Genomic DNA, 12,667 nt, shown 5'->3' with positions numbered 1-12,667 from the left:
AATAGCTTTCTTCTTTACAAAGCCAATAGTTATAATTTTTGTAAATGTGACACCTCTAGCATTTGTAAAGCAACATGTTTTGTATTAACGGGACTTATATGTGACTTATATGTGTTGATATAAAAAAAATCAATGGCTTTAAAAAACAATTAATAATTAATACGTGGATTTTATTTTATATTGCCAATAGCGTAAAGTTTATTAAATGATGCTGTGGTTGCGCTGAGTGAGGGTGAGTGAGGGTGAGTGAGGGTGAGGGAGTGTGAGTGAGGGTGAGGGGTTGAGGGTGAGTGAGGGTGGGTGAGGGGTTGAGGGTGAGTGAGGGTGAGTGAGGGTGAGTGAGGGGGAGTGAGGGTGAGTCAGGGTGAGGGGTTGAGGGTGAGTGAGGGTCAGGGTGGGTGAGTGAGGGTGAGGGGTTGAGGGTGAGTGAGGGTGAGGGGTTGAGGGTGAGTGAGGGTGAGGGTGAGTGAGGGTGAGGGATTGAGGGTGAGGGGTTGAGGGTGAGGGTGAGTGAGGGTGAGGGGTTGAGGGTGAGTGAGGGTGAGTGAGGATGAGGTGTTGAGGGTGGATGAGGTGTTGAGGGTGGGTGAGGGTGAGTGAGGGTGAGGGTGAGGGGTTGAGGGTGAGTGAGGATGAGTGAGAGTGAGGGGTTGAGGGTGAGGGGTTGAGGGTGAGTGAGGGTGAGGGTGAGGGGTTGAGGGTGAGGGTGAGTGAGGGTGAGGGGTTGTGAAGGGGAAAGTTTTGACCCCTTCGGTCAGTGGTCACCACTTTTGGGTGTGACTAAAATTCTCACATCACCAGCACAGCACTTCACTGAGTGAGAGAAAGAATACACATGTAAGATTCCAAACGTTCAAGATGGAGTGGCACTTTATTTTTCAATTAACACGCAGAGAGCTAAATGCATATCAATTCAAGCTACAATGTATTTTTCTAAATATGATCCAGACTTCACTCTGTCTGGTAACAATGCAGGATGACTAATGCTCAGAATATCTCAGAGTAATATTGGAATGGAATACGTTAAAAGAAGCACTAACACAGATGATCAATGATTCTACACTACGGAGTACAAGAGTATGGAACTCAACTGTCTATTGGCCAACCATGTAGAACAGGTCCATTGATATAGATTGCACATTTCTAACAGAGCCCTGGATTATGAGGGCAGGGCCAAGAAGGCGTAAGTAGAATTAGCTAAAATTGAACATTCTGCTAGTAATTCAGTGCCTGGTATTAGCTGAGAGTGAGACCAGTCACCTATTTTAAAGGAGCCTACCATACAGGAATATATTCATGAAGAGAGATAATTAGAAGGGTTAGAGATCTAAAGAGTGAGAGATGGGCTATCTGCCCTGGGAGATCCACAACCTGAGTGAGGCGCCGATGTCCCAAGTCAGACAGTCTTCGGCTAGCCGAGAGAACCTTCCACGCTCATGCAGCTGGGCATCCGCAGGAAAGCTCTGACCTCAGATTTGACAGTTGGGCTTGATATACCCAAAATTGAGGAACTAGGGTTCTATGATGACGCTGGACCCTGGCCTTTCGGTGCAGATGGCTTAACCACAAGTGTCTTGGACACCGGAAGGAAATGCTCTCAGTACATTATGTTCGGTACATTTTTAGGACAGAACGTCTTGTACCTTTGAGAGAGAGAACATTTCCGGAACATCTTGTACTTTTGAGAAGAGAACACTTCCGGAACATCTTGTACTTTTGAGAAGAGAACACTTCCGGAACATCTTGTACTTTTCTAAGCTCAATGGTTACATGTTGTACATTACTAAAAAAGGACATTTTTCTGTCACGCACATTTCTACATATCTGAAGGTGTGAATCCTCATGATAGATGCTGTTTATTGCTAGAAATTGCTGCTTATACTTGTGCAAGCTATGTTTCAAAATATAACGTTAGCAGGGGTTTCAGGAAGCTGTACCACGTGTACCAGGGCAAGTGTGTGTGTGTGTGTGTGTGTTGGCCGGGAACTGACAGTGAAGCTAAACTCTCTTTTGAAGGCCTATTTTCACCTTGTTTACTTTGGTGCTCAGAAACATGTATTTGTAAGCCTGCATGCATAGTGGGCCCTGGGGCCTCTGTTTACCACTGGAGACGGCTGGTTATTTTAGCATGTTTTCAGACTTTTTATCACGTAGGGCCTACATCAGACCTTCATGTTACCAAGGCTGTCAGAACTCTCCTTTCTGGTGATGTTAGATGGTAGAACGGGACCCTCCATCATCTGCCCCCTCTTGTTCATTTATGAACATATTCTTAAGTGAGTATTTTGTTGAATTTTCTGCCAGGGGTGGGATCCATGGCATGTCATTGACATAGCACTGAAAACTGGTTGGTCGTGCAACGTCTTCGTCTGACCTTAGTAGCTGGGTATACTGTTGACCTAATTTGTTGAGCAGGCATTCATACCGGGCAGCTGCAGTGTTGTTACTTATTGTGTGTCTACCTTGAGGGAGAGGTGGGGCTGGTGGTACTCCAAAGCGTGTGGCAAGTGGTGCTGGATGTGTGCTAGTTTGTACTAGCTTGATCATTTGTACCTGTTCTCCATTCCCATCCCCAGGAGCCCGATCCATGCCCTCATATCTTGGTATCTCGTAAATCCCTGTCCTAGCGTAATTCATCCCTACAGCTTTTGTACTCAATTTCTTGATACAGTGACTCCCTAACTGAAAGGCGCAACACAGAAAGACCATAATTCCGACTATCGGTATCATTAGTTTTAGAATAGCAGTTAGCCAGGAGGGCATCCAGTCAAAGTCGAACCAGTTCGTTGGAATACTGTCTGCAGGGGCACCTCCTTCCTCAATCATGTCTTTTCCCAAGTTAGTCAATTCCTCAATGGCCCTTGATATTGATCCGTTGTCCTCGTCGTTCCCAGGTATGAAAGTGCAGCAGGATTTCCCAATTTGATGACACAGACCACCATCTTTGGCCGTTAGCATGTCGAGGAAGTAGCGATGTTCCAGAACCATAAGTCGTAGTGGGCGCAGTTCTTCCCTAATTGCATTTAGGCCATCCCTGGTGCTGTTTATTGCTTTCATGACTTCATAGCGCGTTACTTCCAGCCAGCGGGCATTAGCCTGAGTTTGAAAAATGGGGAATGCCCCTCCGAAGAACAGCTGGGCCTCATTGAAGAGGCGGAATTCTTCTGGGACCTTGCCACGGGCTTCAGTTGCGAAATACTCTGCTGCTCGCCGGTGTCGATGGAGGAATGTCAGGTCACCTGTCATTGGATGTGACAGGATGTGGGAAGCATTTGATGCTGGTACAACCAGGTGAATTTCATGCAAAGTCACCAAAGTGCACAGTCCGAGCCATTGAGGAGGTAGTTGGATATAGAGGTGCTCTCCGCACGCCCAGTAATAATCCATTAAAGTCGTGGTGCCGAACTGCATATCGAAGCTGAACATCGTGGAATTACAGTCTGTGTTGCGCCCAACAGCCACCGAGCCGTTTCCTATGAAACAAAGAGAAGGGTTTTTTAGTTTGAATCCTTTTTTATGTTCTGGCATTCCTTCCCCACTCCATGTATACCTCCCACTTTCCTCAGCCCATATTTGATCACACTTATCCCCTTCATTCCAGTCCGCCCACGGGGGTCCCAAGGCTGCCGCCTTACAATAAAATCCTCCGGGGCTTTGCCATTTGTAGTTAAGGTAGACCTGTGCTAGGAGGCGTAGCATTGTTCTATTATTACATGGGCAGTTGTGTGGGCCTGGGGGGTGTTTAAATGCAACCTCACACCCTGCCCGGGGTTTGAGGTTCGTTATGTACCCTCGTGACTTAATACGACTTTCATGCCACGCTATGTCCTGTACCCCTAACCTTCGCATTTCCTTGAACTCCTCCCTAAGTTCCGCTGCGTCGGTGACAACCTGGTGTACCGTATAGACGTAGTCCCATTTGGTGACGTTTACCATCAGCACTACCTTTTGGGCTGAAAGGACCCTAATCTGTCCTAGTATTCGGCAGAGGTACAAGTGCAGAAGGCACATGGCTATGTGCGGTGGGACTTCCTTGGGAAAAATCAGTCTGTCAGCACCTACTGCATGGGGAATGTAGGAGCATACGTAGCAAGACTCATTTGTTACTCTTTTCCCTACTGCTGTCATGTCCCTGTACCAGGAGTTGTCCACTAGAGAGGAGTGGACTGAATGGTCCCTTACTATTTGGGGCAGGCTGAGCATGGGCCTTAGACCTTCCTGTATTTGCACAAGATGTTGGAATGTTTTATGCCCTACCTTCTGGTTATTGGCATTCTTGCGGGGGACAAGAGGTTTTGTTCTGTATGGGGCGATAGCAAATCGGCGTGTTCTATGGTGACGGGGAAGGCGTTGGCGGGGCGCTAATTCTGTGGCGAAGGTAGCTATCTTCCAGGGGCTAGTCCTTTCCTCTGGGGTACTGGGTGAGAGTTCAAGGTGTACACTAACGGACATTTTGTTAGTAGTGCTATTTTCTGGGAGTTCAGGACCTAGTGTGTGTTGTGTTGTCTGCTGTTTGAGTGTGACCGCTGGTACTGTTGCTGAAACAGTGGATGGTAAGGTATGTCTATTGCCTATCTCATTAAAGCTCTTTACAGCAAAAAAATAGACGCACCAATTAAAAGTTATTAGTGCCACTCCAACAATGATACAAAGCATAAATGTGACAAGAGTACATAACTTCGCATCGTAGCTGCTGTATTCCTGGGTCAGCACGGGCGTGTCTTCTTCTTCTTCCTCTTCTTCTTCTTCTTCGGCAGTGGACGGGAAACCGCTGTCCTCATTCAGGGGGACCATGGGCATGTCTCTTTCCTCTCTTAGTTCATTGTTTATTGTTGCGGAGGCACAGGAGCGAGCCGAACGTCTCGCCGATGTATCCATGCTCTTCGTTCAGCTATCCGGACAGCAGTTGGAGATGAATCAGTCACTGAAAAGGGGCCGTCAAATTTGGGGTCTTTCCACTTCCGGACGTGTCTCCGGATAAAGATCAGACTTCCAGGACGGATAGGTGGGAGCTCAGGATCGATGGGGCCCTTCTCCTTCCTTCTGGATACCTGGACAGAGAGGAACTGCGCAGCGCGTGTTAGTGTGCACAAGAAGTCGTAAAGCTCAGCTTTAACAATCTCAGAGGATGACTCGCTATCAGTTTTGGGCCTGCTGGGAGGGACTGCTACATTTATGGATCGTCCGGTGACAAGTTGGTGGGGTGTGAGGTGGTGATCCGAGCTTGGGGAATTTCTTAATGAGAAGAGGGCCAGTGGGAGACAGTAGAGCCACTTTTTGCCGATGGTGGCGCTAATTTTGCTTATTTTGTTTTTGAGCAGGCCATTGAGGCGCTCACAGATGCCATTACTTTGGGGATGGTAAGCGGATGTCAGCTTGTGTCTTATGCCTAGCATTGTGGTGAGAGAGGAGAAGATGGCGTTTGAAAAATGGCTCCCGTTGTCCGTCCTGATGGCGGAAGGAATTCCAAAGCGGGAAATGACGTCACGGAGCAGGAATGTGGCTGCTGCTTTGGCATCGCAGTGGACGCATGGTCCAGCTTCGATCCACCGTGAGAAGGGGCATACTACCACAATGAGATATCGGTAATTTTGGCACCGATCAATCATGTCGACATAGTCAAGGTGGAGTTCTTTGAATGGGCCAGAAGGTTTAGGAATAGTGGAGGCAACAGTTTTGAGAGTGGGGTTTGGGGAATACTGTTGGCAAATGATGCATTTATTAACAAAGAGCTGTATCAGTTCATAAGCATTGGGAATGAACCAGTCTGCTTGTAATGTGGTGGACATGTTATCTCGGGAGACATGTGCGGGAAGGTGAAGTTGATCTAGTGCTACCTGCAGTAAGGCTTGTGGCATGACAGGTTTGCCGGACATGGTCTGCCTGTAAATAAAATCAGCAGGGTCCTGCTGTACTCCCCTCTTTTTCCATAACTCTTTCTCTTGTGGTGGTGCACTTTCTTGTATCTCTCTGAGATGTAGTTGGGCAATGAAGTCGTATTGTTGTGTGTCATCGAGTGGGCAGGAATCATTTGAATCAACAGGGGTGGTGTTTGTGTCTTTGTTGTTCTCTGTGTGTGGTGTTAAGGGTACACTGTCTTCATTTGTCTTTGTCAGTTCTGCTGGTGTTATAGTTTGGGCAAGTAAAATTGGGGTGTTGTGCGGGTCATGCTCAGTGAAAGGTAGGGGGGGTCTGGCTGCAGCTTTAGCTGCCCAGTCTGCCAGGGCGTTGCCTCTGGACACAAAGTCCTGTCCATTCGTGTGGGCCGCACATTTGACAACGGCTACCTCTGTTGGAAGTGTCAGGGCTTCTATTAGTTCTTCCAACAATAGTTTGTGACATACCGGTGTTCCATCTGATTTGAGGAATCCGCGCCTTTTCCAGCGCAAGATGCTCGAGTGTGTTGTTGTTGTGACATATGCAGAGTCTGAGTATACAGTGATGCGGTCACCAACCCCATTGTTTAAAGCGGCAATTAGTGCCACTAGTTCAGCGGCTTGGGCAGAGTAGTGCGATGGCAATGTAATTTGTTGTACAATGTCTAGGGAGTCAGAGGACTCATGCTGCTGAGCCCTAACCACTGCGGCTCCTGTGTATCTGATCCCTGTTTCTTGGTCTATTGTGGAGGACCCATCTACAAAATACACAGTGCTGTTTGGCAGGGGGTCCTCTTTTGCTGCTCCTGACTCATCAGGACAGTATGTGGCACAGTCATGGGTGTCATCATCGGATGCGGTAATGGGATGGGCAAAGAATGTGGCTGGGTTGACTGTGTGACATTTGACAACCTTCAGGGTGGGTAATGACAATATGATTTCATAACCTGACACTCTTTGTGTTGTCAATGTTGTTTTAGCTTTCTGAATTATGGCAAAGACAGCGTGCTCAGTGTACAGTGTCAAAGGGGATCCCATGACAATGGGTGTGCTTTTATCCACTGCAAAGGCTGCCGCAGCAAGAGCTTGCTCGCAGGGGTAATGACCTTTCATGACTGAGTCTAGCATTCCGCTGAAGTAAGCAAGGGGCTTGTGGCCCATTGGGTATTTCTGAGTGAGGACGGCAGTCATGACCTGGCCATTGCAGTGGGTGAACAGGTAGAATTCTTTCGTGTAGTCGGGTGTGCCTAACACTGGTGCGTTTGTTATTTCATCTTTGAGTTGTTTAAAGGAAGCTGCCATTTCAGGTGTCCAGTCTATTTTGTTGCGTGTGTCTTTGGCTGCTTTAACTGCTTTTAACAGAGGGGCAGTTATTGTGGAAAAATCAAAGACCCACTGGCGGACATAGTTCACTAATCCTAGGAACTTTTGCATGTCCTTGACAGTGTGGGGCTCTGATGTCCCTTTGATGGCTTCAACTCTGTCTGGCGTGACCCGTCTCCCTGATGCTGATATTAACTGACCGAGGTATTGTACTTCTGTTTGGCAGTACTGAAGTTTGTTTTTGTCCACCTTGTAGCCTCTGTGAGCTAGTGTGGTGAGCAGAGAGACTGTATCAGTTCTGCACTGGGATTCTGTAGTGCTGCAGAGCAAAATATCATCGACATACTGCAGTAAGGTACTGTGACATTGGAAGTTCGATAAGTCCTCTTTGACCACGCGGTTGAACACGCTCGGGGACTCACAGTATCCCTGAGGCAAACGCCGGTACGTCATTTGCACCCCGCCGAAGACGAAGGCCAATAGGTACTGACTGTCTGGGTGGAGGGGGACGCTGAAAAATGCGTTTTTCAGGTCGATCACCGAAAAGTATTGTGCATTCGGGGGAACATTGGTGAGGATGACGGAAGGGTCTGGGACAATGGGAAACTCTGGTACCACTATGTTGTTAATTGGGCGTAAATCATGAATTAAACGCCACTGATTAGTTTTGCCCTTGCGCACAGGAAACAGGCAGGTGTTAACTGGAGATACGCATGGGTATATGACTCCTTGATCTAGCAGGGCTTGTATTGTTGGGGCAATGCCTTCCTCTGCTTCCTTGGAAAGTGGGTACTGTTTTATTCTGGGTAGGATCGCGCCTTGTTTCAGAGTTATCTTAAATGGAGTGGCAGAACGGATGAGGCCCACGTCATTAGGGCCGGTGGTCCACAGGTGTGGCGGGACTTGGGCTAAGTCAGCTTCGCGCACTGAGTCATATTTCTGCGGGGCAGTGGGTGTTCTTTTTTCCACTGTCGCTGACAGGGGTACCTCATACTTGTAGACAATCTCTGTTATTGGATAGTTATCAGGATCACCAAAGAGCTGTTCATCTGAAATGTCCCTCACTTGGTGTCCGGGCTCAATGAAAATCACACAGGCCCATGAGCGCATATTGTCGTCTCTTGCTATGAATGCCCCATATGTAGGTGTAATGTGAAGAGCGCGTATGCCTAGGATCATGCTGTTGTCACATATCTGAAAGTGCTGGGACTCCGGACGAAAGAGAAACTCCTTGGGGAGCTGGACAGTGCGCTGGTGTAGTTCGGGTGTGTTGGCTACAATGATGTGTACCGCAGTGGAGAATGCTTGTTCGTCCACAGGGCGAGCCCTCATTTGATCTGTCAGGGAAGATTGAGCAGTGAGTGCCATCATTCTTGCTAAGGGTGTGCCAGGTATAGAGCAAACCATTGTTCCGTTCTCATGGAAGTGAATAGTCATATTCAGTTTAGCCATTAGGTCTCTTCCTAGAAGGTTGACTGGAGAGTGTGGTGAATAAAGCAGTTGTTGCTCTAGCACCCGGTCTCCTATTTGTAGGGGTACTGGCTTTGTAAAGGGGACCCTTGCTATTGCCCCAGAGAATCCCTGTGTGTCCGCTACTTGATCAGAAATAGGCAGGTGTCCGGCTGTAATGCAGGAGTACGTGGCGCCTGTGTCAATGAGGAAGCTATATGTTTTGTTATTTATCGTGACCAGGACGGTGGGGTCATCTTCACCGCTCATGATGCATGATAAAACTGGGCACACAAGAGTTGTCTGTGGGCTGTCCTAGCGTGAGTATTGCTGGATGGTGCCTTGTGCAAATGGGTTATTGGATGTGACTACCACACCACCTGGTGGTGGGGCAGCTTGGGCTTGGGGCATCATTTGGTATGAGGGTGACTGTTGCTGCAGTTGCACGGGACCTTGCATCAATGTGGATTGCTGTTGGGCTTGGGTCATTACAGGTGTCTGGAGCTGTGCTAGCTGCATATTCTGCTGTGGTGCTTGTTGGGCATAAGCGTACACCATCTGGGGTGCCTGAGCATACATTTGTTGTTGTGGTTGGAACTGCTGGGGTGCTTGCTGGCCGGGACCCATACCTTGTTGGCCTTGGTCTCGAATCCTAGAGCGACACTCTCTTAGCAGGTGCCCCACTTTGTGACAATAGAAGCATGTACGTTGGCCTGACTGTAGTTGGGCCCTCTGCTGTCCGTTGCCCCTTCCCTGCATCCCTGTATTTCTATTGTTGTTGTAATACTGACGTTGTTCGTTGCTGTAGGCAGGTTGTGGTGCGAGATACTGCACCGGGGGCTGCTGTTGGATGTACTGCACTGTGGGCTGCTGCTGGGCTTGCACATACTGTACTGTCTGTTGTGGCGGAGTCTGTACATACTGTATGGCTGGCTGTGGTGAAGTCTGTACGTACTGTATGGCTGGTTGTGTTTGTGGCGGCTGTGTCTGTGCATATTGTACGGCAGGCTGCTGCACTTGCTGGGGAGTGGTCTGGGTATTGTTGGCGAGCATATTTCGAGCGTCCTGTGGAAAGGTGGTGACAGCAGTCATTTGGCTGACTGGTGCCGCCAGCATGAGATTGTCCACTGTATCCTTTTTCCTATTAAGCTTCTGCTGTACTAGCTTTGCAGCTGCATTTTCAATGGCTAGTTGTCTACTTTTTTCCTGTTCTATTTTCTTTTTGCAGAAATGTATGATATGGGCCTGTATCTCAGGCCATGGTTTTGCTTCCATGGCTACTACCCCATCTAATTTCTCTTGCACGTCGTCTGGCAGTCCCCTCTTCACCATGTGGTAAAAGAGCCTGCTGTTCCCTCCGGTTGTATTCCAGGAGTCACCTAGCTCTTGATGCCACTTTTCTTTTATTCTAGAAATGAACTTACTAGGGTCCTCATTTGTTTGCATGGTCAGAGACATGAGAGACCCGATATCGGGAACATCGGGGTATTTTAATTTCAACTTAGTCCAGACTGCCGCCCTTATTTTATCAAATGGTTCCCCATCATATTTTGTCTCGTTCATTGTTATTAGTCCTCTACTAATACTTGTGAAAATTTCTTCAGCTTCCCCTCCCATGATGGATATAAGCAAACTTTTCATGTCTCCAATCCCTGGTTTGGTGCCTGTGGTATTCTTCTCTAAGGCCACTATCCATTTGCTGGCACCCTCTGTGAGGGGTGGAAGGTTTCTTTTAATGGCTTCCTTCTCTGCATAGGACCAGCAGTTATATATGGCGGGGGCCCCTGGAGTTTTGTATATTAGCGGCATCTGGCGGCTAATCCCTACACCTGGATACTTCGGTCTTGTGGTGTCATACCTTATGGCATATTTCTGCCAAATCTCGAGACTGGCTCGCATATAGTCGTAGTCCCAGTCTTCATCCCCTACACCCTCCAGGATACATTCTACAGCTGTGGCCATATGCTGTGGTTCGAAAGACCCTTCCCTTGGCCAGGGGATCATCTGCGGGGCCAGGGACTCTGTCCAGCCGGCCAGGTTGTCTGTGAAGGGGATGACAGCGAAATCTGAATTTTCGCCTATCTCCACTATTTGGTTGGGGGTAAGGTCCTTGTCCCGCAGGGCACACGGCCTGCTAAGGAACATGCCATTGCCTGTTCTAGCTCGAGTGTTTCGCATGGAGGCAGTGCCAGTGACTTGGTATTTGATGGGAGCGTCATTGCCAGGGGCATCGTATGTGATGTCCTCTGGTCGTCCGTGTGTTCCTAATACTGCAAGTCTTTGTACCTCTGTTTTTCTCTTTTTCTTGGCCCCACCCCCAACTCCCGAGTTTTGGAAGTCCTGATGTTGGTAGAATGGGTTTGTTGATGTGTTTGCTCCACTTATGGCGTGTGGCTGGCTGGAGGAATTTGTTATGGCTGTGGCGGATGGTGGGGCAAACGGGTCGACTACAGGTGCGGGACGCCGTGGGGGTATGCCTGGTGATGTGGGCTGGAGCTGAGCTGTTCCAGCCGTTGTATGTGAATTGTCGGGTGTAGCTATCTGGAGACAAGGGGAGGGGGACCCATGGTAGTTCACTTCCGGCCGCCCCTCATAATCTCTTATGTCCCGGGAGGGATCCGCACTTGGCAAAGGTATGGATGGCAGAAGGGCTGTCTGCTGTGAACTGTTGCCTAGTTCCCCATCCCTTCCCATGCTTTCAAAGATGCCTGCGTGTTCGGAGTGTTGTCGCGAAGTGTTCATTGTTGCCTGGGTATTTGGTGTGTGAAAGTGGGCAATCTTGAGGGTGTCGGACAACCTTTCACTTATCTGCTCTAATTTCATTGAGGCGCGTCGAACTACCGACGTTATATCGTCGTGTTCAAGGCTGTGTGGGCCTTCTCGGAGGAACATGTCAGGTAGTGCATTTCCATTGGGACTGCACTCTACGCTTTTATTGAAATCTGTGGCTGCTCTCCAATTGTCATAATGGACTCGATATGGTGCTTGTGGGCCCTGTACTTCTCTTTCCTTATTCTGTTGCTGAACGGTGGCGAATGTGATCAGTGGCTCCCCTGTGCGTGGACCACAGAAGGGCATATGGTCTCGTGAGGTGGCCTCCTGCTCCGGGAATTGTGGAGCAGTCATGTTACGGAGGCCGTTCAGATCGGGGTAGTGAGGGAGTGTTTGGCGAGGCGAGTCGGATGAGTGGTGAGATGACGTGCGTGAGTTGTGTGATGAGGTGACGGACACATTGTTGGTTGCCTCCTCTCCTTCCTCGACAGGCAGGGCTGAGACAGAAGTGGGATTCAGTTGTAGTGAAAACTGCGCATTTATTTGCCCTGGTAACCCTGGCACTGTGGCGTGCAAAATTGGACTGCCACAGGAGACCGGTGTACCTGGTGGGGGAGTGACTATGGCCGGAGCTGACGCTGTATCGAGTGTTGTTGGGCCACTGCTGGTGCCGGGTGGTGTCAATGACGCAGTACTATCGTCACCACCTGGTGAAGGGTGTTCGGGTGCGGAAAAAAGGTCACTTGGGAGTTGGTCATATCCGACAGTGGGTAAGGAGTTAGTTGTGCTTTGTACATCTGGTTGTTTGTCCTTGGCTGACCCTCGGGCAGGGTACATGCCACTGGCCTGATAAGGTGGGGGCGCAGAAGGTGCAGTGGGCAGGGTGGCAGGATGCTCTTGCGTGTTTTCTTTAAAAATACGCCAGAGAGCCAAGGTTTCTTTCCTTTTTTGTAATTTGGTTCCTGAATATTTGGTGTTCAGGAACGTGGTGGCGTGCTCGAGAGTATTTACGTTAAAAGAGCCTTCAGAGGGCCACGGATAATCCATGTTCTGTGTTAATTTGTGAAGCTCCCTACAGTGTTTGAGTATGCGTTTTTCTTGGGCACCGAAAGTTTTCAGGACATGTTGGAGTGGTGTTGCCATGACGAGATATTTGTGGGCCGGCAAGGCAGGGGTCTGGTGCGGGGTATTGGCCACGCTTCTCTAGAGATCAGGCACGAGTTCTTCTGCTACTCCTGCTAGGGCGT

General features: G+C 48.9%; 1 protein-coding gene and 1 pseudogene across 1 annotated transcript in view; both read right to left on the bottom strand.

Moving 5' to 3' along the window:
• The window catches only part of LOC144805533 (uncharacterized), a 297,575-nt gene that overhangs the window by 269,157 nt on the left and 15,751 nt on the right, over positions 1–12,667 (bottom strand). The window lies entirely within an intron of this gene.
• Positions 6,128–7,086, bottom strand: LOC144805536 (uncharacterized; annotated as a pseudogene).

Source organism: Lissotriton helveticus (genome assembly GCF_964261635.1).
Source record: "Lissotriton helveticus chromosome 1_1 unlocalized genomic scaffold, aLisHel1.1 SUPER_1_unloc_14, whole genome shotgun sequence".
Lineage (NCBI taxonomy): Eukaryota > Metazoa > Chordata > Amphibia > Caudata > Salamandridae > Lissotriton > Lissotriton helveticus.
Note: the sequence above shows the minus strand (reverse complement) of the source record. Positions and strands in the feature narration are given on the sequence as shown.